Raw genomic sequence first — 24,796 nt, 5'->3', positions numbered from 1 at the left:
CCAAGAGCAGCGACACCCATCGGACTGGACCATCCCACAGGTGAATATAATAAAGATTTTTTTTACGTTACAGCCTGGGCTCTTATATACAGTATTCGGGAATGCTGTATATAAGAGCTTACGATACGATACGATACACTTTATTGATCCCATGGGAAATTATGGTATCACAGCAGCACAACTTAAATCCTAACATGAATTACATAATTGACAAGACAGTAGAGTTGACAGAAGAACATTATACATTAGATTAGGACATACACATCGCGTGAACTGAAAGTAGAAAAAATAAAATAGACATTCACCTTGAAGATTTAACACTAACGTGATTGTTGTACATTCCCATAGCAGTTGGCACAAATGATTTCCTATATTTTTCCTTCTTACACCTCAGAAGGATTAGCCGGTTACTGAAGGTGCTCTTCTGTCTCATGAACAGCTCATATAATGGATGTGCATTATTATTCATAATTGCCATACACTTTTTCAGAGTTCTTCTCTCCACTACCTCCTCAAAAGAGTCCAGATTGCAGCCAGCAGCGGAGCTTGCCTTCTTGATAAGCTTATTCAGCTTGTTAGCATCAGAGACCCGCACACTACTACCCCAGCATATGAGTGCAAAAAAGATGGCACTCGCCACTACCGACTGGTAGAACATTTCTAACATTTTGCTGCACACATTAAAAGACCTCAGTTTCCTTAGGAAATACAATCTGCTCATCCCCTTCTTGTAGACCATCTCTGAGTGGCATCTCCAGTCCAGTTTGCTATCCAGGTGGACCCCCAAATATTTGTAACTCTCCACCTGCTCTACCTCCTGACCAGCAATAGTGATCGGTAAACATTCCATCTTTCTCCTGCTATAGTTGACCACCAACTCCTTAGTTTTCTTAACATTTAGTTGTAGATAGTTACCATGGCAACAATCCACAAAATTCGACACCACCCTTCTATATTCCTCATCCCCCTGGTCCCTCGGAATACATCCAACCACCACGGAGTCATCCGAGAATTTTTGAAGGTGGCAAAAATCAGATTTATACTGAAAGTCTGATGTATACAATGGCTTACTGGTGGTGGCCGCAGCTCATAAAGGAAAAACCTGGTGACAAGTTCCCTTCAAGTGTTCAGAGGAAAACTAGAGTGTATATATATGAAAAGTAAAAAAAAAATCTATTGCATTTTTTGGTATTATTATAGCACTTAAAACAATAAAACAATATTGCACTACGATGTCTGTCTTTCTCCTTTAATGAGATACATATGATTTCATGAGATATAGATAAGATGTCAGATATTTTGATAGACAAGTTATACAATATACATCAATGACTATACAGGCATTGAAAACCACGAGCAACTAAAAGATGACTGTGGGGGAGTAATCTCATAATACACCACAAATGGCCATTTAAATACACTGGGGAAAATGTTAACGTAAAGTACATATGGTAATGATATCCATTTATGCAAAAGTCCTAAGGGACTAAAATTGATTATTTAGCCCTCTGTGGCAAACCTATATATTTGAGGATTGTGCAGTTAAGTGTTGCATATCGCTAATTATTAATGTGTTGCAGTACTTTTATTTTGGGCCGCAGAAAGAATTATAGATGCTTCTCTCGTCTATTACCATAGTCTGCGGTTACTGAAAGCATTGTGACTGCATATAGCTCTGTCTACCAATGTCTAAAATTAACTTAAACAGTAATATTCACTAAATAACACACTATTCAGCCATTTTTTAGTTCTCTCAGTCTCTGCGAGAGCTTGATGACAACCAATATGACCACTGTTGTAACTCTCACAGAGGATGTCAGTGTCACCCATCATTTCCAGAGTTATGAATGAACAACTTGTCCAGCTTTGCAGCATCACTGCACAATTTGGTAGAAAAAAAACTCTGGATGACAACCTGGTGTCAAGTATAACAACAGTTAAGGCCGCTTTACACGCAACGACATCGCTAACGAGATGTCGTTGGGGTCACGGAATTCGTGACTCACATCCGGCCTCGTTAGCGAAGTCGTTGCTTGTGAAACGCACGAACGACCGGTAACGATCAAAAATGCTCACCATATCGCTGATCGTTGATGCGTCGTTCCATACCCGATTATCGTTGCTGTTGCAGGACGCAGGTTGTCCGTCGTTCCTGCGGCAGCACACATCGCTACGTGTGACACTGCAGGAACGAGGAACATCACCTTACTTCCGGCCGCCCGCAATGAGGACGGAAGGAGGTGGGCGTGATGTTCGTCCCGCTCATCTCCGCCCCTCTGATTCTATTGGGCAGCCGCTTAGTGGCGCCGCTGTGACGCTACACGAACCGCCCCCTTACAAAGGAGGCGGTTCACCGGCCACAGCGACATCGCTATTCAGGGAAGTATGTGTGACGGGTGTAAGCAATGTCGTGCGCCACGGGCAGCGATTTGCCCGTGACACACAACCGACGGGGGTGGGTACACTCACTAGCAATATCGATAGCGATATCACTGCGTGTAAAGTACCCTTTACTCTTTTGGGATTTAAAGGGTGAATTCAGTGAAAATCTTCATCTAATGCATCAAGGATGCATGTAAAATGATCATGGGAAAACTGTGAGTATCCTTTAGGTACTAGGCAAATATTTTTTTACTGAATTTCAGCCAATAGTTAAAGTAAAGATCATTTACAGTATATAAAGGCAGATGTGACATACCAATTGCAAAATTAGCCATAAGGCTTTGGTTGCCTACAAAGTTCTTATCTAATACCCTTCATCAATGTGATTTTTCTTACGTGTATCTATATCAGAAGTTGATTTTGAATGGATTTCTCCTTAAAACAAAAAGTGTCTTCTATAGAGTAAATAAAAAGTCAGAATAGCATAAAAAAGTAAACCTCCCCTTATCAGTCCCCTGCTACTCCCGTCAGACACATCTGAGGTTACCACCAGCTTCTACTTCCTGTTTCCTGGGAGGGTACACCTTACTTGGGGTAACATTTCCCACACTTGGGGACTGTCCTTGTTAGGGCAGGAGCTATGCATGGGCACGACAGGGTAAAATTTATACAATTCCTGTTCTGCAGTTTCCATCTGGAGAAAATGAATGGAGGATCTCTACTATCAATTTGGTGAGATCAAACCAATTTTATATTATGTATTTGTAATGTTAGTTGTGGTGGTTGCACTTTTTGGTTGTCCACAATTTTTGTCTTATGCTCCTGCATAATTTTAAAAGTAATTATTAAAAGGTATATTTTATTTCAATTAGCTTTTTTCCCTGTTTCCTGTCAACACCGAGGAAATGACTGCTTAGCCAATTACTGGCATCAGATTACCCCACTCTTACAGTGTTTATACATATAGAATTTTATATTGTGTGCACCTTAATAGTTGTATTTTATAATATGCCTGTCTAAATGTTGCTACTGCTGGAGAATACAGGCTGGCGGTGTAGCAGAGCCGGCACAGTGCAGCCATCAGCGCCATCAAGCAGCCGATAGTTTAAAGTGTTTTATTGAAGGTTGTGTTTTACTATATTATGTATTTTATAGTAATATAAAGTATAATCCATTATGTGTGATTAATTTACTAACTGTATAATGTATAGTATAAGAATGTTAGCTAGATAAGGATTAGAGGAAGTGAAAGTTGTAGCATTTTCAGGTTAGTAGGTACTACCTGGTTGCTGAGGTAACAGAGAGATAGGATGGAAGGAGTGACAAAGCCAGAGGGTTGGCTGGTGAGACAGACCTGAGGGAAGTGAGTTCTGCAGAAAGATTCCAGGTGTGTTGATGGTGCTTGGTAACTTGGGCCCATCAGGAAACCCAGAAGTATCCTCCGTGTGTCCGGAGCCTATGGCTCACCTTGGGATGGGCTTAGGGGCACTTTGCACACTACGACATCGCAAGCCGATGCTTGCGATGCCGAGCGCGATAGTCCCCGCCCCCGTCGCAGCTGCGATATCTTGTGATTGCTGGCGTAGCGAACATTATCGCTACGGCAGCTTCACATGCACTCACCTGCCCTGCAACGTTGCTCTGGCCGGCGAACCGCCTCCTTATTAAGGGGGCGGGTCGTGCAGCGTCACTGCGATGTCACACGGCAGGCGGCAAATAGCAGCGGAGGGGCGGAGCAGAGTGGGACTTAAACATCCCGCCCACCTCCTTCCTTCAGCATAGTCTGCATGAGCTGTGGTTAGCAGGTAAGGTGATGTTCCTCGCTCCAACGGCTTCACACACAGCGATGAGTGCTGCCGCAGGAGCGAGGAACAACATCGTACCGTCTCAGCAGCATAATTATGGAATTCCCTGACACTACACCGATGATACGATTACGACGATTTTGCGCTCGTTAATTGTATCATCTATGATTTACACACTACGATGTCGAGAGCGACGCCGGAAGTGCGTCACTTTCGACATGACCCAACCGACATCGCACCTGTGATGTTGTAGTGTGCAAAGTGCTCCTTAGTGTAGCCACCCAAGGCAGCATTTGGACACTGGTAGCCATGGAGACAAGAACAGAGGCAAGTAATGGCTTAGGCTCAGCAGCTGGAAGGCTAATACCCAGGACACGGGTTAGGCAGAAGAAGTCCCCCAGAGAACAGCAACAGCAGAACTGGATAGGAATGGCCACGTCTGTCGAGAAGGTTAAAGACTAAATAAACCGTTCCATGTTGTTTTGTAAAGAGACCCCTTATGTGATGTTTTGTCCTGCCATGTCTATGATGGTGATCAGCTGCAGGAAGGTGGTCACTCCGCTTTACAGAGCAGATTACAAACACAGATTCAGTGTGCTGAAGTAGAGTGGAGCCCTACAAGGCCCGGCATTTGCTCCCCTTTACAAATCCACCTAAGCCAATGATTGGCGGTAGATGTTCAAATGTCTGTTTATCAGGAAGTGATCTCTGGTGCAAAAAGTAGAGACTTAGGGTATGTGCCCACGTTCAGGACTCTCTGCGTTCAGAATGCAGTGAGTCCTGACCGGGGGGGGCCGCATGTCTCCTCCTCAGGAGAACGCAGGAGACCGCAGCTGTCAGTACCCACGATCAGGGTTCAGTGCGTTGCGGGCTCTCGCTTGTGTTCTCCCTACGGATGACGCATGCGATTCCACAGCAAACAATTGACATGCTGCAGTCTGGAAAGACGCACCACAGGTCAGTGTTTTCAGCGGACAAAAGAAGTATAGTGGGCACGGGAGTTCTAGAAATCCTGTCCACTATGCTTGTACTGTACACCACAGCGGTTTGGACGCAGCTGAGGTAGGCTGCATCCAAACCACTGCATATACTAATCATGGGCACACACCCTTACAGGTGACGAAGAAGTATTGGTCACCTGTAAGTATTGGTAAGCGTTGAATAAAGGAGGTATCATTTTTTCTTCTTTTTTAAGCCGGTCTTCTGATTAGTTTGCTGACTACTGTACCCAAATGATTTTTACTGCTTCAGTTTGAATATTACAATATGTAATTCCCAAAGACTAATTTTCCAAAGTTGTCAATGGCAACTGTTTTCTCTATAATTACCCAGATGGGCTCGAATCTGAGAAAAATCTCTAGGTACTGTACAAGCAGGTGATCTCTGTTCCATGAAGGTACACGTGAATAGCAATGAAAGTTATATTTTAAAACTATTTTTATAGAATAAGTTATTTTAACCACAAAATTATGCCGTGTAGTTTCCCAAGCTGTTATTTTTCTACTGTGCATGTGGAAACAGATGGTATAAGTTAGATTTAAATATTAAAGCAATGTAGAGAGAAGAAAATGTAAACTCATGTTCTACTAGTTTTTTTTATAAAAATATATCCACTTACTTAAAACTCCGCTGGCGGTATAAGACAATTTTTAGGACTTCTGAAAATCTAAACTTTTTCTGACTACTGTGAATCTGTAACATTTAAGTGACAGAACGGACATGCTGCAAAAATGAAAGGTCACACAATGGTATGAATTCCCTGAAGATTTCATCTACTCTGTGTGGATCAAATCAGAATCAGATTTTTTGTACTCCAGAAATCCTTGGTAAATCTAAAAAATCATTGAAAAAATCACTGCAAAGGTCCCTATTACAAAACACCTGATATCAGCTGAATTGACTACCAGATTATATTGGGGACATAAGTATTGAGGGATTAGGCTATGCTTCCACAGGGATGTTTTTGTTGCATTTTTTTTGGATTTTTTTGCAGCATAATCTGATCTCTTGGCAGTGAAAAAGCTGCGTTTTCACAGGGGTTTTTTTTTTGCAAAATTTTTGCACCTATTTTGCTACATGTTTGGTGTGTAATTTGTCTACAGTACATGTTTAAAGAAAGTTAGTTTCTTTCACCGAAAAAGCACCAAAAAATGCACTGCTGTGTTTTTTTGCTCTCATTGCTTTCAATGGTGAAAAAAATTGATATGCTGCTTTTTTCAAAAACGCCGATTTTTTTCCATTTCAGTCAGAGGGAAAAAAAGCCAGTGTGTGTGTATGAGATTTCCGGAATCTCATAGGTTTTGCTGGTACTGTAAAAAGTAGCTTTTTTTAGCATGTATTTGCATAAAACCAATAAAAAAACATGCAAAAAAAGCTGCAAAAATGCCCTGTGTGAACATAGCCTTAGAATTCAAATTCTGGGAAATAAGCTTCTACCAGATGATTCCTGCGAAAGCGCCCTCGTAGAGAACATAGGACCACTTAAACAAATGTGTATGTGTATGTTACCACAAATGTTTATTACTATAATAATTGACAATTAAGTATTTACTGCATTATGTGGCATGAAACAGCAAATATTCTCTGCCTACATGAAGAGTGAGGAGGTTTTATAGGAACTTCTTATAAAAGACCATTTTATTAATACGTTTTTGTTTTTGTTTGTTTTTTACAGTACAGTGTAACATCACTGATCCTACCAGCGCATTTCCCTTCCCATTTGCCTAATGACAATGAAAATCTGACAAAAAAGGTAGGTGTACATACAGTTTTCATATAGTTATAAAATCAATTGTTTTTTACATATTTGAAGGGTATGAACAGTTTTGCACTAAACCATTATAGTGTTTATTTGCTTGCGAAATGCAAAATTAAGCAAATTTATCAACAGTTTTTATTAAATATTCCTTTCAATTTTTGTGCTGTGGTATCTACGGTATACTACTCCTTCACGTTGCTGGCTGTTCTGCTTCTTCTGGCACAGAAATGACAGCATCACTTCCGCTCAGGGCTAACATTATCTGTGCTCTCTGATCTTTGTACCTTCCCTTCTCTTAGGCCCCCTTCACACGTCCGTGAAAAAACGTTACGTCCGTTTTTTGGGTCCGTTTTCCGTTTTTGCCAGCTATGGGCTGCCATTAACTCCTTATTAACCCGATTGTCAATGCACCAGGGCCAATCGGGAAGAGCCAGGTAGAGTCCCAGAACAGTCGCATCTAATGGATGCGGCCATTCTGGGCGGCTGCTGGCTGATATTGTTAGGCTGTGGGGCTCCCCATAACGTGGAGCTCCCCATACTGAGAATACCAGCCTACAGCCGTGTGACTTTGCCCTGGCTGGTATCAAAATGGGGGGGGGACCGCACGTCGTTTTTTTTAATTATTAATTTATTTTTTTTAACTGCACAGTATAGTCCCGCCCCCCGGCGGCTGTGATTGGTTGCAGTGAGACAGCTGTCAATTAGCGTGGGGGCGTGTCTAACTGCAACCAATCATAGGCGCCGGTGGGCGGGGAAAGCAGGGAATACGAGATTGTTTAATGAGCGGCCGGCTTTTTCAAAAGAGGAAAAGCTGCCGGAGTTTAGTGAACAGCCGTGCAGCGCCACGCCGGTGATCGGGGATCGGTAAGTATGAGAGAGGGGAGAGACTGACCGACAGACAGCGAGAGAGGGACAGACAAGACAGAGAGAGACCGACAGACAGACAGAGAGACCGACCGACGGACTGAGGGAGATTGACCGACATAGACAGGAAAAGAAAGAATGACCGACATCGCTAGAAAAAAAGCACAAAACGTACATGGAGCATACAGAGATGTATCCGTGTCACGTGTTGTGCACACATAACCATTGACTTTCATGGTGTCCGCGTGTGCGTGTTCCGTGCAGAAAATGGACATGCTTCCGTGCAAAACGGAAACACATATGGATCACGGACACGGACACACGGACATTATGAAATAACGCACGTGTGCCCTCAAACATAGATTAACATTGGTGCATGTTTGGCCGTGTCTCCGGTATATACGGAAACGAACCAAACACGCACGTGTTTCAAGGACGTGTGAAGGGGGCCTTAGGGATAGAGATAACAAGTGAAAAGGGAAAGTGGTTGTTCAAGGCAGAACAGAGTGTAGAGAGGAGTGAAAGTATATTCATGAAGGGCAGAGCTTAACGGCTGAACGATTGGGAGAAAAGCAAATGCTAGACAGTCTGAAAGGAAGAGATGGTGAATCACATAGCATCAGAATCTGTCAGTACATCGGAGCTAAAATGATATGTGGGCTATAGGAGGAGAAATCTTTACAAGAATTAAAATGCCCTTATATATGAGAGCTAGTGAAGACAGCAGTGTCCTGGACATACTGACCTTACATACTGGATGCATTGCAGTATATTGACATGGAGTATTTTTGCTACAGAACGTCTGTGATCGTCTCATTCATCTCATTGAAATCCATATGTATGCTTGCTATCAATGCAATCCATTTCATTTTAACAGTACTTATTTGTAGTGCATATCAAATTGGTTGTGTGTGAATCTGCTATTACATACCCAAATGAGGAAAGTAAATATAATAGCAATGGGTTATTATAACCTGCATATCAGTGGACATTTTTAACAATCTTCATTTTTGATCTATGATGTGATATTTTGCAGCTCATTCTCGATCGGGACATCTGAGATAATGACTTTCTTTTATGTATAATAATATTCTTGCCATTCTACAAAAGCCACTATTTGAAAGAGAATAATATTAAGGAAAAAAGAAAATTATTATCTTTAGTTGACCCTAAATTTATACAAATGCCAACACTTCTGTGTAATCTTATACCTCCATATGGAAGCAGCCTGTAATGGCTTATGATGTGTTATATTTAATGCTATCATGTGGCAAATCTTCAGATACAAAATCAGATAGAACTTACCCTTTTTTAGCAAAATGTTGGCTCGTTGTTACTCTGTTGTTTCTGTTTTGGCTGCAGCAGTGATATCATGAATACAGTAAACATCCCTGCTGCAACCAATCACTGAATTCAGTGGCTGTACTGCTGTTAATCGCATGAATGGCTACAGTACTATCAGTGATTGTCTGAAGTGGTGATGACATCACTGCTGCAGCCAAAACACAACCACCGCAGCAGAGGCGGGGAGCCAGCACTGGATTGAGGGATGGTGAGGACTATGTCTATTTTTTACTACTAAATGATGAGTTGGGGGTCCAGTTTTCTAAAAATGAAAAACTTTTTAAGGCACACTGACTTTGTATTTACCTATCACCAATCTACATTCACTTCCAAAATCTGTGCCTATGTGGCTTTTTAACATTTTCTGTAACTCGAAGGACGAATAGGTTGCCCAGATCTACTCCAATACTCCTCTCTTCTGTGCCTGTATTTTTAATCTGGAATTTTAATTAATAAATGTTGAGGTTTATAAAGAAGGATCTTTCTCATTGTTTGCTCATGTGACAATGGAACGGAGTACACGTAATTATAAACTATAAGAACTGATCTGGTTGAAGAGTTAATGTGCCAACATTTATACTAACAGCAGTGAAGTACAGGACAGCAATACGTATGCCTGCGCTCTAGATATAGGATGGTGCAACTGCACACACATGGATTTTAATGGATGCATTGCTGCACTAAGAAGTGTAGAAACAATATGAATGTTCACCCAGTAAGTTGATAAACTACTGGAAGAAGGGACTAGACATTACATTCTATAGATAAATAGCTGAAGCACCCGGTGTTGCCTGTGATAGTAACTATCTCTCTGTTTCTCTCCCAGTCTCTGTCTGTCTCCCTTTCTATCTATCTCTCTCTCTGTCTGTCTCCCTTTCTGTCTGTCTCCCTTTCTGTCTGTCTCTCTCTGTCTGTCTCTCTCTGTCTGTCTCTCTCTTTGTCTGTCTGTCTCTTTCCCTGTCTGTCTCTCTCTATCTCTTTGTCTGTCTGTCTCTGTCTGTCTGTCTGTCTCTTTCCATGTCTATCTCTTTCCCTTTCTTTCTGTTTCTCTATCTCGTTCCCTATCTGTCTCTCCATCTCTGTATCAGTTTGTCTCTTTCCCTGTCTGTTTCTTTCCCTGTCTGTTTCTTTCCCTGTCTGTCTCTTTCCCTGTCTGTCTCTTTCCCTGTCTGTCTCTTTCCCTGTCTGTCTCTGTGTCTGTCTCTTTGTCTGTGTCTGTCTCTTTGTCTGTGTCTATCTGTGTCTATATGTCTGTCTCTTTCCCTGTCTGTCTATCTCTTTCTGTCTCTTTGTCTGTTTCTGTCTGTTTGTGTCTGTGACTGTTTGTCTCTTTCCTTGTCTTTCTCTGTCTGTCTCTCTGTCTCTCTCCCTGACTGTCTCCCTATCTCTTTCCCTGTCTGTCTCTCTGTCTCTTTCCCTGTCTGTCTCTCTATCTCTTTACCTGTCTGTCTTTGTCTGTCTCTTTCTCTGTCTGTTTCTTTTCCTGTCTGTGTCTTTCTGTCTCTGTCTGTCTCTTTCCCTGGCTGTATTGTAACATGCCAACATTCCATTTAAGGGTGTGGCTGCGCATTCTTCTGAAGTTCTGGCTGCACTGTGGCTCCCAACTCCATTGACTTTAATGGAGGCAGGTTTTTTGGCAAATAACTGTAAAGCGCTGGGTTAAAAATTTCCCCTCAAAACATAGTCTATGACCTTCCCTGAGTCAAATGGAGTGTGTGTGCAAAATTTCGTGATTGTACATGCGACGGGGAAAATTCCTTTAGCGGACATACATACACTCAGCTTTATATATTAGATGGGGCTTTTTCTAGTTTCCAGGCTCGGACTGGCCCACAGTGGAGCAGGTAAATTCCCCGGTGGGCCTCTCTGCAGGAATGAGTCACTTATCTTCCCCAACCCCCTACATGAGTGCTAGTTGGCACAATACACTTTGATTCACTATATGAAGCCTGTATTATCACTAGCATAGATACATTTGTGAATAATGGTAATATAATATTGCATGTAAGTGAACAGCGGCCCCCCCACAGTCAGTGTTACTGTTCAGCCCTTGCCACCGCGGTCCAAAGCTGCTAGCATCTCATGCAGTTTAACAATAGGGGACATGGATTATTTTTTATATACTTTAACATAAATTATTATTTAGACTGGAAAACCTGGAATTTTATTTACAGTCTTTAGAAATTGATTACATTAAAGCTTTTGCTTGATCAAAATAATATTTGAAACTTCACCTTAAATTGAAAACATTCTACATATTAATATGAGGGCAACCTGTTCCTCAATGTATTGTACAGTATATAGTTATTAAAAAAGATACTAAAGCAGTTATAGGATTCTAAAGCACGAGAATCTAGGTCATTTGGTGTAATTGGAAGGTATTCATAAATCCAAAGTGATTTATAAATATAGATTAAGTTTTGCAGAGAATTTAATAAACAAAGTTTTTCATGAAACATGACATGAATGCTTCACTTGCACACAAAGATCATATATTACTGCTAACAGCGGGTCCTAAATAGTCTATGCCAAAATGTTTTACTGCACAAAATGGATTTCTAAAAAAAACCCATAAGGCCAACAATATATTTAAATAAGCTGGAATTATTAGCTCTCAAATAATTCCTTTCTTCTCGCAGAGCTTCCACCTACTCAGCTTCCCTCCATTCTGTAAAGGAACTATATTTGGCAATAAGAATTTTCACCTGCTGGTGAAGATACCTCATAGGGTTCACAGACAAAGCCAGCTGAAAGTTTACTTTGCATTTCGAAGGCTACTATTTACCAGCCAGGGCAATCAAATAGGTAGCATTCATATACTAGTGGCACACAGAACATGATGTGCTTTTATTTGAATATGTTTGAATTGATTGCACTTACGGCTTTTGATTTGATGCTTCCTTTCTTTAAATTCCTCTACGAAGCTACAATAAATGCAACATAATCAGTAGTGACAGCCAGGAAAACCTGATGAAAACATCAAGACCCAACACCTTTATGCAGAGAATAAGTAACTACCAAAAATGTAGAGACGTAGAACAGTCATTGGTAAAGATCTCAAAAAAATTAGGGTAACAATATGCGCAGGTTTTGTGATAGTAATACTTCTAATAAGGCCTCACTCACACTAGTGTATGAATCGGATGAGTACAATGAGAGAAAATTTCCCATTGCACTGGGACCAATGTTAGTCAATGAGTTAGAGCACATGGTCAGTTTTTCAGTGTTCATAACGGATACCTAGTGTCCGGTGCCGAACTCCAAACAGGGACATCTAAGTGGAAGTCCGTGTTACTGTTCGTGTCCAACAGCTAAATAAGGTTTGGATGAGAAAAACGTTGCAGCATGCTGCAAGTGGATGCCAAAATTGTGCGAAATCATGCAAGACTCGCCAATACAAGTCAATGGGTGCGAGAAAAAGACGGACTCCACATGGACCATCCTAGTGACATCCAGTTTTTACGGATACATTACAATTCTGTAGCATAAAACACTGTAAATGGTCCTGTAAATGACTGTAAATGAATAATAGTTGCTGAGAAAAATACGGACACCACACGGCAGCACATGGATGACAAGTGAGAAAAAAATCGTCCTACTTTTCTATATGAAAACGGGACCAATTTTTAATACAGCCAGAATAACTTGATATTGCACTGTGAAAGGGCTCAACTCAAGTAAAGAGTATAATGGAAATCAATGATTGGACAGTTTGGCTTTCCATCCACATACAGCCAGCCATGTACAGAGCATTTCTGGGTGAGGGCGGCGTATTTTTTTTTTTTTTTTTCTTGACACACTACAAAAATGTTTTTCATCATTTGGAAGAGCCTTTAGATACTGTAAATTGCTCACACTGGGGTGGCTACTCCCATTGTCCACTGAAGGGAGCCTTTATGTTTTTGTTTCACAGACTACATATCTCAGCACCCGCGATACTCGGCCGAGCACCATGAGTACCTGAGCACCCCAATGTTCAATCGAGTATTGAGCAGTGGCAATAACGTTCCCTCATCAATAGTTATGATCCAACCTTTCCAAAAGATCCAATGACCCACATCTGCCTCAAGCAATGTACATTCCACATACTTCAATGGAGTGATAACTACTCTTGCATCTATTCCAATAATTTCAATATGAATTCTGTAAAGAAATTCAAGTGATGATTTATAGCATAATTGTCTAAAAGAGAAATACATTTCACTACTGTGGACCTTATTTCTGAACAGGCCCTATATAACACTTTTTTTACCCGAATGGTAAAGTTCAGGGTTCGTACCAGATGCCTAGTGTCCGGTGCTGGACTTCGGACAGGGACATCTAAGTAGAAGTCTGTGTTACTGTTCATGTTCAACAGCCAAATGAAGCTTGTTGAAAGGCTGCAGCACAGCCAATCAACAAGCTCTTTGGCTGTGGGAACTTCTGAACTCATCACAGCCATGCTGAGTACTGGCATGGCTATGATTGGCTGGTGCACCATGTGACCCGGTTTGTATAAAGGCCACCATTCTGAGAACTTCAGAGCCAAGTGCAGACAGCTCTGTTCTAATGTGGTGTAACCAGCCCTAAAACAGCCTTGTGCATACAGGTCTAATACAGCCTAATGTACACAGCCTGGTGCCAATTTTCTTAATCCAGGCTCATGCATGCAGCCCTAATACAGTCTGGTCCATTGGTTCATATTGCTGTAATCCAGTCTGGTGCATCCAACCCTAATACAGCCTGGTTCATGCTGGCCTAGTACAGCTGCGCAAATCCATCCCTAATGCAGTCTAGTAAATACTGATATATTCCAGCCATAATACAGTCTGAACCATACAGGCCTAATATAGCCCTGTACATCCTCCCTTAATACTTCCTGGTCCATACATGCCTAATCCAGCCACGTGCTTCCAGCTCTAATACAGCCTGGTCCATGCAGGCCTAATTTAACCTCGTGCATCCAGTCATAACACAGCCTGATTCATACAGACCTAATCCAGCCTGATGCTTTTAGCCCTAATATAGCCTGCTCTATACAGGTCTAATCCAGCCTTCTGCATCCAGCCCTAATACAGTCTCTTCTCTACTTGTAATTTTGTTTGGGTTGTAATAACAATAGGAGAGCATCAAGTAGGGGACGTGGATGTGCTGGTGTTGGTGGTGTACCTGCTGCAGGGAGATGATGTGGTCAATCAGTGCCTTTTCCATGCTCAAATGAAACACCTTTCTCTGTTGCATGCAGGCCACTGGACTTTCTGCATCATTTCATAGGCCCATTTACTGCTGAATGAATAGTGAGGCCAGACCATGTAGAGGCAGTTTTAAAATTGGATGGTTGACAGTGCCTCCAGTTCCTTCTCATTTTCTTCTACCTGGTGCCCTGCTCAAAGCACAGAGTTGGCATCGGAGAACCATGGGCATTTTTCGTCCTCGTCACGCCCTGAAAATTCTGCCAAGCAGTGTGAGCCCAACTTCTGTTTTTTGATGACTTTGCTGGCTGGGGTCCTGTATCCCATCCACCAGGCCCTGACCCAGAAGTAAAAGAGACTAAGGGGTGCTTTGCACACTACGACATCGCAGCTGCAATGTCGGTGGGGTCAAATCGATGTCGTAGTGTGTAAATCCTTTTACATACGATTAACGAGCGCAAAAGCGTCGTTATCGTATGATCGGTGTAGGGTCTGACATTTCCATTATTTAGCAGCAGCGACGGTACGATGTTGTTCCTCATTCCAGCAGGCAGCACACATCGCTGTGTGTGAAGCCGTAGGAGCGAGGAACATCACCTTACCTGCGTCCCGGCTGCAATGCGGAAGGAAGAAGGTGGGCGGGATGTTGACATCCCGCTCATCTCCCCCCCGCTCCTATTGGCCGCCTGCCATGTGACGTTGCTGTGACGCCGCACGACCCGCCCCCTTAGGAAGGAGGCGGGTCGCCGGCCAGAGCGACATCGCAGGGCAGGTGAGTGCATGTGAAGCTGCCGTAGCGATAATGTTCGCTACGGCAGCAATCACAAGATATCGCTGCTGCGGCAGTGGCGGGTACTATCGCACTCGGCATCGCAAGCATCGGCTTGCGATGTCGTAGTGTGCAAAGTACCCCTTAGTGCACTGATGCTCAACCAGTTGTTGTGTTAAAAGATAAGTACGTGAAAGAGGTAGTGCACACGGTCAGCGGCCCACCGCAGCACACCTCAGAGGATGATGGAGCACAGGTTCCAACTATTGTGGCTTTCAGCAATATGCAGAGCAGCAAGGAGGGTTGAGAACAGGTTTTATAGTGGCCTATTTTTAAAATTGTTGCTCTGTGGGAGAACTTTGCCAATCTTTGCTGGGTGGGTCAACTCTGAAAACAGGCTGTGTACTGGCCTTGTTTTTAAATTGTTGCTCTGTGGGGGAACTGCACCAATTTTGGCTGTGTAGGTCAACTGTGAAAACAGTACAATTGCGACTCCACAGCAAACAATTGACATGCCGCTGCTCAGAATGTCACCCCTCAGGTCGGTGATTGCCGCGGGAAAAATAAGCACATTGGGCATGGGATTTCAAGAAATCTCATCCACTGTGTTTGTACTGTACAGTGCAGCATTTTAGATGCAGCTGAAACATGCTGTGTCCAAAATGCTGTAAACATTGAACATGGGCACGTACCTTTAAAATCTTTAGTTTATTCATTTACTTCCTTTGTAATCATGATACCACTATCAGAACCCCTTTAAGTCATTTCCATATCATCATTTGTTTTCAGGGCAATTGTCCTGCTCTTACCCCATTGTGTTTCCTTTTGCAGCCCCATAGCCATTATTATGAGCATTTTAAAGCCATTTTACAAGACAGGAGTTTGAGCCTCCATTGAATTGTATGGAGTTAGGGGTACTTTGCACGCTGCGACATCGCAAGCCGCTGCTGCCTCCTTATTAAGGGGGTGGGTCGTACGGCGTCACTGCAACGTCACATGGCAGGCGGCCAATAGGAGTGGAGGGGCGGAGATGAGCGGGATGTAAACATCCCGCCCACCTTCTCCCTTCCGCATATCCTACGGGAGCCGTGGTGATGCCAGTAGGAGATGTTCCTCGCTCCTGCGGCTTCACACACAGCGATGTGCTGCTGCTGGAGCGAGGAACAACATCGGACCATCGCGTCAGCGTAATTATGGATTACGCCGACGCTACACCGATGATGCGATTACGACGCTTTTGCGCTCATTAATCATATCATCTAGGCTTTATACACTACGATGTTGCCTGCGATGCCGGATGTGCGTCACTTTCAATTTGACCCCACCGTCATCGCACCTGCGATGTCGTAGTGTGCAAAGTACCCCTTAGGGGTCAAGTTTGAAAACCAAACTTTTAAATAAAGTCTGGCCGTACCCAGTGAACTCAAACATCCACTGGCCTGCTCATGCCTAGTAGAGAGTAATTAACATTAAATCTTACTGTAGATCATTAGAGTTTAGCAGGGGCCATTTCTGTACAGTGTAGCGTCCAGAAACCAGATTGTAAAAGGTCATGAAGAGCAAGCAGTATCAGAAAGATAGCAATTAAGCAAGAGTAGACCAAGCATTCAGTTTGGAGATGAATGGAAGATTAGAGACTGGTTTGTAATTAGCAGGCTAGGATGTGACAAAAATTATTAATGGGATTGGAAGAAGATAAGATAGCAAAAGAAATAAAGAGGTTAAATAATTTAGTTAGGTTACTGGTAAAGATCAGAGAGAGAATGGAGGAGTGAAATAGGATTATTAGTACGTCATAGTCTATTTATTTAAATAGCTTAGGCATGTGTCTATCCTCCATTCGAGTCTAAAGGTATCATCACACATAACGAGATCGCTAGCGAGATCGCTGCTGAGTCATGGTTTCTGTGAAGCAGTAGCGATCCCGTTAGCGATCTCGTTATGTGTGACACCTACCAGCGATCAGGCTCCTGCTGTGAGATCTCTAGTCATTGCAGAATGGTCCAGGCCATTTTCTTCAAAGGCGACCTCCTGCTGGGCAGGACACATCCCTGTGTTTGACACTGTGTGACAGGGTCACAGTGACTGCTGAGATCGTTATACAGGTCGCTAATGCGACCTGTATTGTTCCTGCATCGCTGGTAAGATCTGACTGTGTGACATCTCACTTGCGACCTCCCAGCGACTTACCTGCGATCTCTATCAGGTCGCATCGTTTTCGGGATCGCTGGTAAGTCGTTTTGTGTTACTGGGCCTTAAGGGATGAAATGAAAATGCCAAGTTGACCTATAGGCAATGAAATGCTTCCTGGAAAATGAAATATGTAAATAGACTCTACACAAAGTAACTTAGAAGGGTCTGTAGTGCCAAATATTGGAAGCAGTAATCCTAAAAATCAACCTTGCCTTTAAGAGACCCCTCAACATCCTCAGGGTATTGAGCCAAACCAGAACTTCAAAACATTTTTTCAGGTCACACTTAGCCAAGTAGGTCTCCCACTTTAAACTGATGAGGGGGAAAAACCATGAAACATGTCTGCAAATACAGGTCCTTGTTTGGATTCACATCCTAAGTTTTTTGGCAAGACCTTATAAATAAAGATGAGCGAACCTGAGGTTCGTTGTTTGGTGTTCGTACCAAACACAGACTTTACAAAACACAGAGTTTGGGTTCGGAATATTTGTACTTTATGTATGCAAACCACTCACGTGAGCATTGCTCTGCTCGGGTACGCTCAGTGCTTGGTCCAGTGTGAGCCACTTGCAGTGTCTGAATGGCTCATACTGGAGGTAACAACAGCATTATCGTATGTAGTGTGCACCAAAGAAAAAAATTGGAAAAACTCTGCCCACCATCCCACGGATGTGATCTGTTTATGGCTGGCTACATGTGAGCGGAGACCCAAGCTGCCCAATTAGGCACTCCCACTGAGGTTCAGGTCAATTTCGGGTCTCAAATAGTGATGAGCGAGTATGCTTGTAACTACTCGGTACTCGCACGAGTATCACTGTACTCGGGCTACTCGGCGGGTACCGAGTAATTTTGCAATACTCGTGCTTTACTCGTGGTCGTCATCCCTGCATGTTGGCGCTCTTTTGAGAGCCAGCCCTCATGCAGGGATTGGCTGGCAGACCACTGCAATGCCACAGCCCTGTTAGTTGTGGAATTGCAGTGATTGGCCGGCCTGCACAGCGTGACCGAGCCTTTATACCGGCCGGCGCGCTGTGCTCTGTACACAGCCATCTCATATTCCCTGCTTTCCACGCCCACAGGCGCCTATGATTGGTTGCAGTGAGACACGCCCCCACGCTGAGTGACAGGTGTCACACTGCACCCAATCACAGCAGCCGGTGGGCGTGTCTATACTGTGCAGTAAAATAAATAAATAAATAATTAAAAAAACCGGCGTGCGGTCCCCCCAATTTTAATACCAGCCAGATAAAGCCATACAGCTGAAGGCTGGTATTCTCAGGATGGGGAGCCCCACGTTATGGGGAGCCCCCCACCCTAACAATATCAGTCAGCAGCTGGCCAGAATTGCCGCATACATTATATGCGACAGTTCTGGGGCTGTACCCGGCTCTTCCCGATTTGCCCTGGTGCTTTGGCAAATCGGGGTAATAAGGAGTTATTGGCAGCCCATAGCTGCCACTAAATCCTAGATTAATCATGTCAGGCGTCTATGAGACACCCTCCATGATTAATCTGTAAGTTACAGTAAATAAACACACACACCAGAAAAAATCCTTTATTAGAAATAAAAACACACACATATACCCTGGTTCACCACTTTAATCAGCCCGAAAAAGCCCTCCTTGTCCGGCGTAATCCAGGATGCTCCAGCGTCGCATCCAGCGCTGCTGCATGGAGGTGACCGGAGCCGCAGCAGACACAGCCGCTCCGGTCACCTCCACACAGCAAATGAACACAGCCGCGCGATCAGCTGCTGTCACTGAGGTTACCCGCGGCCACCGGTGGATGCAGCGGTGGCCGCGGGTAACCTCAGTGACAGCAGCTGATCGCGCGGCTGTGTTCATTTGCTGTGTGGAGGTGACCGGAGCGGCTGTGTCTGCTGCGGCTCCGGTCACCTCCATGCAGCAGCGCTGGATGCGACGCTGGATCATCCTGGATTACGCCGGACAAGGAGGGCTTTTTCGGGCTGATTAAAGTGGTGAACCAGGGTATATGTGTGTGTTTTTATTTCTAATAAAGGATTTTTTCTGGTGTGTGTGTTTATTTACTGTAACTTACAGATTAATCATGGAGGGTGTCTCATAGACGCCTGACATGATTAATCTAGGACTTATTGGCAGCTATGGGCTGCCAATAACTCCTTATTACCCCGATTTGCCAACGCACCAGGGTAAATCGGGAAGAGCCGGGTACAGCCCCAGAACTGTCGCATCTAATGTATGCGGCAATTCTGGGCGGCTGCTGACTGATATTGTTAGGGTGGGGGGCTCCCCATAACGTGGAGCTCCCCATCCTGAGAATACCAGCCTTCAGCCGTATGGCTTTATCTGGCTGGTATTAAAGTTGGGGGGACCGCACGCCGTTTTTTTTAATTATTTAATTATTTATTTCACTGCACAGTATACACACACCGGCTGCTGTGATTGGTTGCAGTGAGACAGCTGTCACTCAGTGTGGGAGCGTGTCTCACTGCAACCAATCATAGGCGCCGAAAAGCAGGAAAGCAGGGAATAGGAGATTGATTAATGAGCGGCTGGCTTTTTCAAAAGAGGAAAAGCCACCTGAGTTTGAACAGCTGTGCAGCGCCGCGGCAGTGATCGGGGAACGGTAAGTAAGAGAGAGGGGGGGGAACTGACCGACAGACTGTGAGAGGGGGACAGACAAGACAGAGAGAGACAGACCGACGGACTGAGGGAGATAGAATAAAAAAAAAAAAATGACCGACATCGCTAGTAAAAAGCACAAAACGTGCGTTTTGGACATCGGAGTGCCACACAAGGTTTTCATGTAAAATCTTTCATGTATTAATCTCAAAAAGTAACATACACCAGCTCTATCTCACTATTGGGTATGTGCCCTTAACATTTCCGCCATGAAAATTCATTTTGGTGTCATTTTGGAAGGTTTTCTGGTGAGTCCGTAAAAATGGCGTAAAACTCGGACAAAATTGTTCACATCTGTGACTTTTGAGTGATAAATGCTTCAAGGGGTCTTCCCCATGCTGATGCCATGTCATTTGAGCACTCTTCTGAGACTTTTGTGACATTTTTAGGGTTTCTACATGCTGCCGGGGGGTCATTTCACAAAAATACTCGGGTCTCCCATAGGATAACATTGGGCTCGGTGCTCGGGCCGAGTACACGAGTATCTTGGGAGGCTCGGCCCGAGCTTCGAGCACCCGAGCTTTTTAGTACTCGCTCATCACTAGTCTCAAACCGAACTTTATCTAAAGCACGGCTGAAAACGCCAAGGTGAACTTCAACAGGTCCGCTCATCTCTACTTATAAAATGTCGGTGTTTTCTTTTAGGATTACTACTTCTAGTAGATGGCACTAGACACCCTGCTCTCTTTCTCTGTGGTGAGGCTGTTTGCACATATTCCTGTATGGGGTCATGTTGCAACCCAAGTTGTGGTATTCCCTCTCTTTTTGATTAATGTAAACTGTATCCTAAAAAAACAACTTCTTACACTTACTGAGAATTACTAAAGAAAAAACATTGACACATTGCTCAGAAAAATGGAATATAAATATAATAATCATCATCATCATCATTATATATACAGTACAGACCAAACGTTTGGACACACCTACTCATTCAATGAGTTTTCTTTATTTTCATGACTGAAAATTGTAGATTCACATTGAAGGCATCAAAACTATGAATGAAAACATGTGGAATGAAATACTTAAAAAAAAGTGTGAAACAACTGAAAATATGTCTTATATTCTAGGTTCTTCAAAGTAGCCACCTTTTGGTTTCATTACTGCTTTGCACACTCTTGGCATTCTCTTGATGAGCTTCAAGAGGTAGCCACCGGAAATGGTCTTCCAACAGTCTTGAAGGAGTTCCCAGAGATGCTTAGCACTTGTTGTCCCTTTTGCCTTCACTCTGCGGTCCAGCTCACCCCAAACCATCTCGATTGGGTTCAGGTCCGGTGGCTGTGGAGGCCAGGTCATCTGGCGTAGCACCCCATCACTCTTCTTTTTAGTCAAATAGCCCTTACACAGCCTGGAGGTGTGTTTGGGGTCATTGTCCTGTTGAAAAAAAATGATGGTCCAACTAAACGCAAAATGTATGCAATAGCACGCCGCTGCAAGATGCAGTGGTAGGCATGCTGGTTCAATATGCCTTCAATTTTGAATAAATCCCCAACAGTGTCACCAGCAAAGTACCCCCACACCATCACACCTCCTCCTCCATGCTTCACGGTGGGAACCAGCCATGTAGAGTCCATCCATTCACCTTTTCTACAAAGACACGGTGGTTGGATCCAAAGATCTCAAATTTGGATTCATCAGACCAAAGCACATATTTCCACTGGTCTAATGTCCATTCCTTGTGTTCTTTAGCCCAAACAAGTCTCTTCTGCTTGTTGCCTGTCCTTAGCAGTGGTTTCCTAGCAGCTATTTTACCATGAATGCCTGCTGCACAAAGTCTCCTCTTAAGAGTTGTTCTAGAGATGAAAAGGTGTATCCAAACTTTTGGTCTGTATTGTATATTGGATTTTTTTTTAACCCCTTAACGACCGCGGGCAGTAATATTATGTCCTAGCGGTCATAGTATTACTGCCCGCGGTCTCCCGCCGGCAGCATGCCGCGATCGGCGCACATATCAGCTGATTTTCACAGCTGAGATGTATGCCTGCCAGGCACAAGAAGAATCGTTATCTGCTCGTGCCATTTAACCCCTTAAATGGCGCTGTCAATATGTGACAGCACCATTAAAATGGCATCTGCGGTAAACATTTACTTACCACCCGATACCGGAAGTCACGTGACATGATCACGTGACTTCCGATGGTTGTCATGGTAGCACAGGCTCATGTGATGACTCCTGTACTGCACATGAACTACTTTCAGTTTCACTCGGTCCAGAGCCGAGTGAAGCAGAAAATGAGCGTATCTGCCGTTTACAGCTGTATAGCTGTGATCAGCAGATAGTGCAGAGCGATCGGATTGTTGATCCTTATAGCCCCCTAGGGGAACTAGTAAAATAAAAAAAAAGTAAAAAAAAAAGTAAAAAAAAATTAAAAAAAACCCAAAATCCTAAAAGTTCAAATTACCCCTCCTTTTGGCCCATTGAAAATTAAAGGGTTAAAAAAATAAAAAATATACACATGTTTGGTATCGCCGCGTTCAAAAACGCCCGATCTATCAAAATATAAAATCAATTAATCTGATAAGTAAACGGCGTAGCGGAAAAAAAATTCCAAACTCCAAAATTACGTTTTTTGGTCGCCACAAATTTTGCGCAAAATGCAATAACAGGCGATCAAAACGTATTATCTGCGCAAAAATGGTACTGTTAAAAACGTCAGCTCGAAACGCAAAAAATAAGCCATCACTGAGCCATAGATCCCGAAAAATGAGTACGCTATGGGTCACGAAATATGGCGTAAAACGTGCGCCACTTATTTTTTGTCCGATTTATTTTAACCCTTTATATAAAAGTAAAAATATACATCTTTATATACAGGTGTCTACGAACTCGCACTGACCTGAGGCATCACACCCACATATCAGTTTTACCATATAGTGAACACAGTGAATAAAATATCTCAAAAACAATAGTGTTATCGCACTTTTTTTTTCAATTTTTCCGCATTTGGAATTTTTTGCCGTTTTCCAGTACACTATATGGTAAAACGTATGGTTTCAATTAAAAGTACAGCTCGTTCCGCAAAAAATGAGCCCGCACATGACTATATTAACTGAAAAATAAAAAAGTTAAGTTTCTCGGAAGAAAAATGGCGAAAAAAAAACGGAAAGCAAAATATCGGCCGGTCGTGAAGGGGTTAATAGTTTTTTTCTAGCAAAAGTTTGTTTCATACTTGGATTACCTCAGGTCGTGTGAAATGAGTGTTTCAGAATATGAATTGATACTAATCGTGTCAATGCTTACCAATGATAATACAACCAGCCAAGCAAATGAGGTATCACATGTACAGTTATTAAAATATAACTTTTAATAGTTTATGATAAAATTTTAAACCACACAATATAAAGGGTTGTAAAACCAACCTAGAATAATTAGGGCCAATATAGGCTCCTACTATTACCGAAATAGGACAAATAGACACGGTAGGAGAGTCCCCCACCGTGACAAAAGAATGTTGGAAGTGACAAAAAAGACTTAAATTGTCACACCAATATGCACACCAATATGTACTGTGCTTTAGTCCGCAGTACTCAAAACAATTACCAGGACCCTCAAAAAGGCCCCACCATAGTAATTAAAGAATAAAGAAGTTGTCCAGTGGAGGGGGGGGGGCAGACCCTTCAGCCTCACAGTACCCCTCAAGTGGCAACAATCTGACCTTAAGATGTTCTTAGACCTCCCAACGCGTTTCTTAATTCACTTAGTCATCAGGGGACTGTGGTCAAGAAACCAAAGGCTGCAATAAATGAGCAATGTTGTCAGAATGAACAATGTATAAAAGTGCACAAAGAATTCCAGCATGTACATAGAAAAATGCTCCTACCTTCAGTATAGCATGGACTTCCTGCATGGTGTGTCCGGGCATGGCCTATAGCATAGGGCTTTTGAAATTACCACCCTTAAATATCCTGTGGGTATATACAAGTACCATCCCACATCAAAGGCCCAGCCCATAAACATGTCTCTACATAACAAGGAGAAACACTGCAAGGATACCGCCCATTAAACGTATTGCCTAGCAACTACCAGGAGACAGGGGCCAGGGAGGAACGCCCACCGCCACACTGCCCCAATAGAGCACAGACACTCACAAAAACGTCAGCCAGGGCGACGCCCACCATCGCGTCGCTCCCTGGCAGACGCCCCACACTGTGTTACCAGCCAAGACCACACCCCCACAAAGGACGTCACGAGCCAGGTAGCGCCGCCCATCCGGAACCCAATCGAGATGGTTTTGGGTGAGCTGGACCGCAGAGTGAAGGCAAAAGGGCCAACAAGTGCTAAGCATCTCTGGGAGCTCCTTCAAGACTGTTGGAAAACCATTTCCGGTGACTACCTCTTGAATCTCATCAAGAGAATGCCAAGAGTGTGCAAAGCAGTAATCAAAGCAAAAGGTGGCTACTTTGAAGAACCTAGAATATAAGACATATTTTCAGTTGTTTCACACTTTTTTGTTAAGTATTTCATCCCACATGTGTTAATTCATAGTTTTGATGCCTTCAATGTGAATCTACAATTTTCAGAGTCATGAAAGTAAAGAAAACTCTTTGAATGAGAAGGTGTGTCCAAACGTTTGGTCTGTACTGTATATAAAAATGATATTGAATAATTGCTTATCAAATACTACAGTATTAGGAGCCTAACAAATTATCCTCAGCTAAGAATTACGTGATATGTGTTAAACTAAATTGTCCACTGTTAGTAATATGGTTGTGACTTTGGTGCCAGATATTAGCTATACTGAGACTTACTACTGAGATAATAATATATTCCTGCAATTGCCAACCTACTGTACATTTCTGAACCTACCATTCTCCTCATGCTCCTGACTAATGATTCCTTCTGCCAG

General features: G+C 43.2%; 1 protein-coding gene across 3 annotated transcripts in view; it reads left to right on the top strand.

The window, feature by feature from the left end:
- DLGAP1 (DLG associated protein 1) overlaps positions 1–24,796 on the top strand; it is a 928,622-nt gene that overhangs the window by 239,651 nt on the left and 664,175 nt on the right. For all 3 annotated transcript variants that reach the window (XM_075314493.1, XM_075314492.1, XM_075314494.1), the window contains exon 3: positions 6,862–6,939. The gene's annotated coding sequence lies outside the window, so the exon portion shown is untranslated. The remainder of the gene's footprint in view (positions 1–6,861; positions 6,940–24,796) is intronic.

The sequence above is a fragment of the Anomaloglossus baeobatrachus genome, chromosome 6 (assembly GCF_048569485.1).
Source record: "Anomaloglossus baeobatrachus isolate aAnoBae1 chromosome 6, aAnoBae1.hap1, whole genome shotgun sequence".
In the NCBI taxonomy this organism is placed as follows: Eukaryota; Metazoa; Chordata; class Amphibia; order Anura; family Aromobatidae; genus Anomaloglossus; species Anomaloglossus baeobatrachus.
The sequence above is the reverse complement of the archived record's forward strand: the minus strand, read 5'-3'. Positions and strand labels throughout refer to the sequence as shown.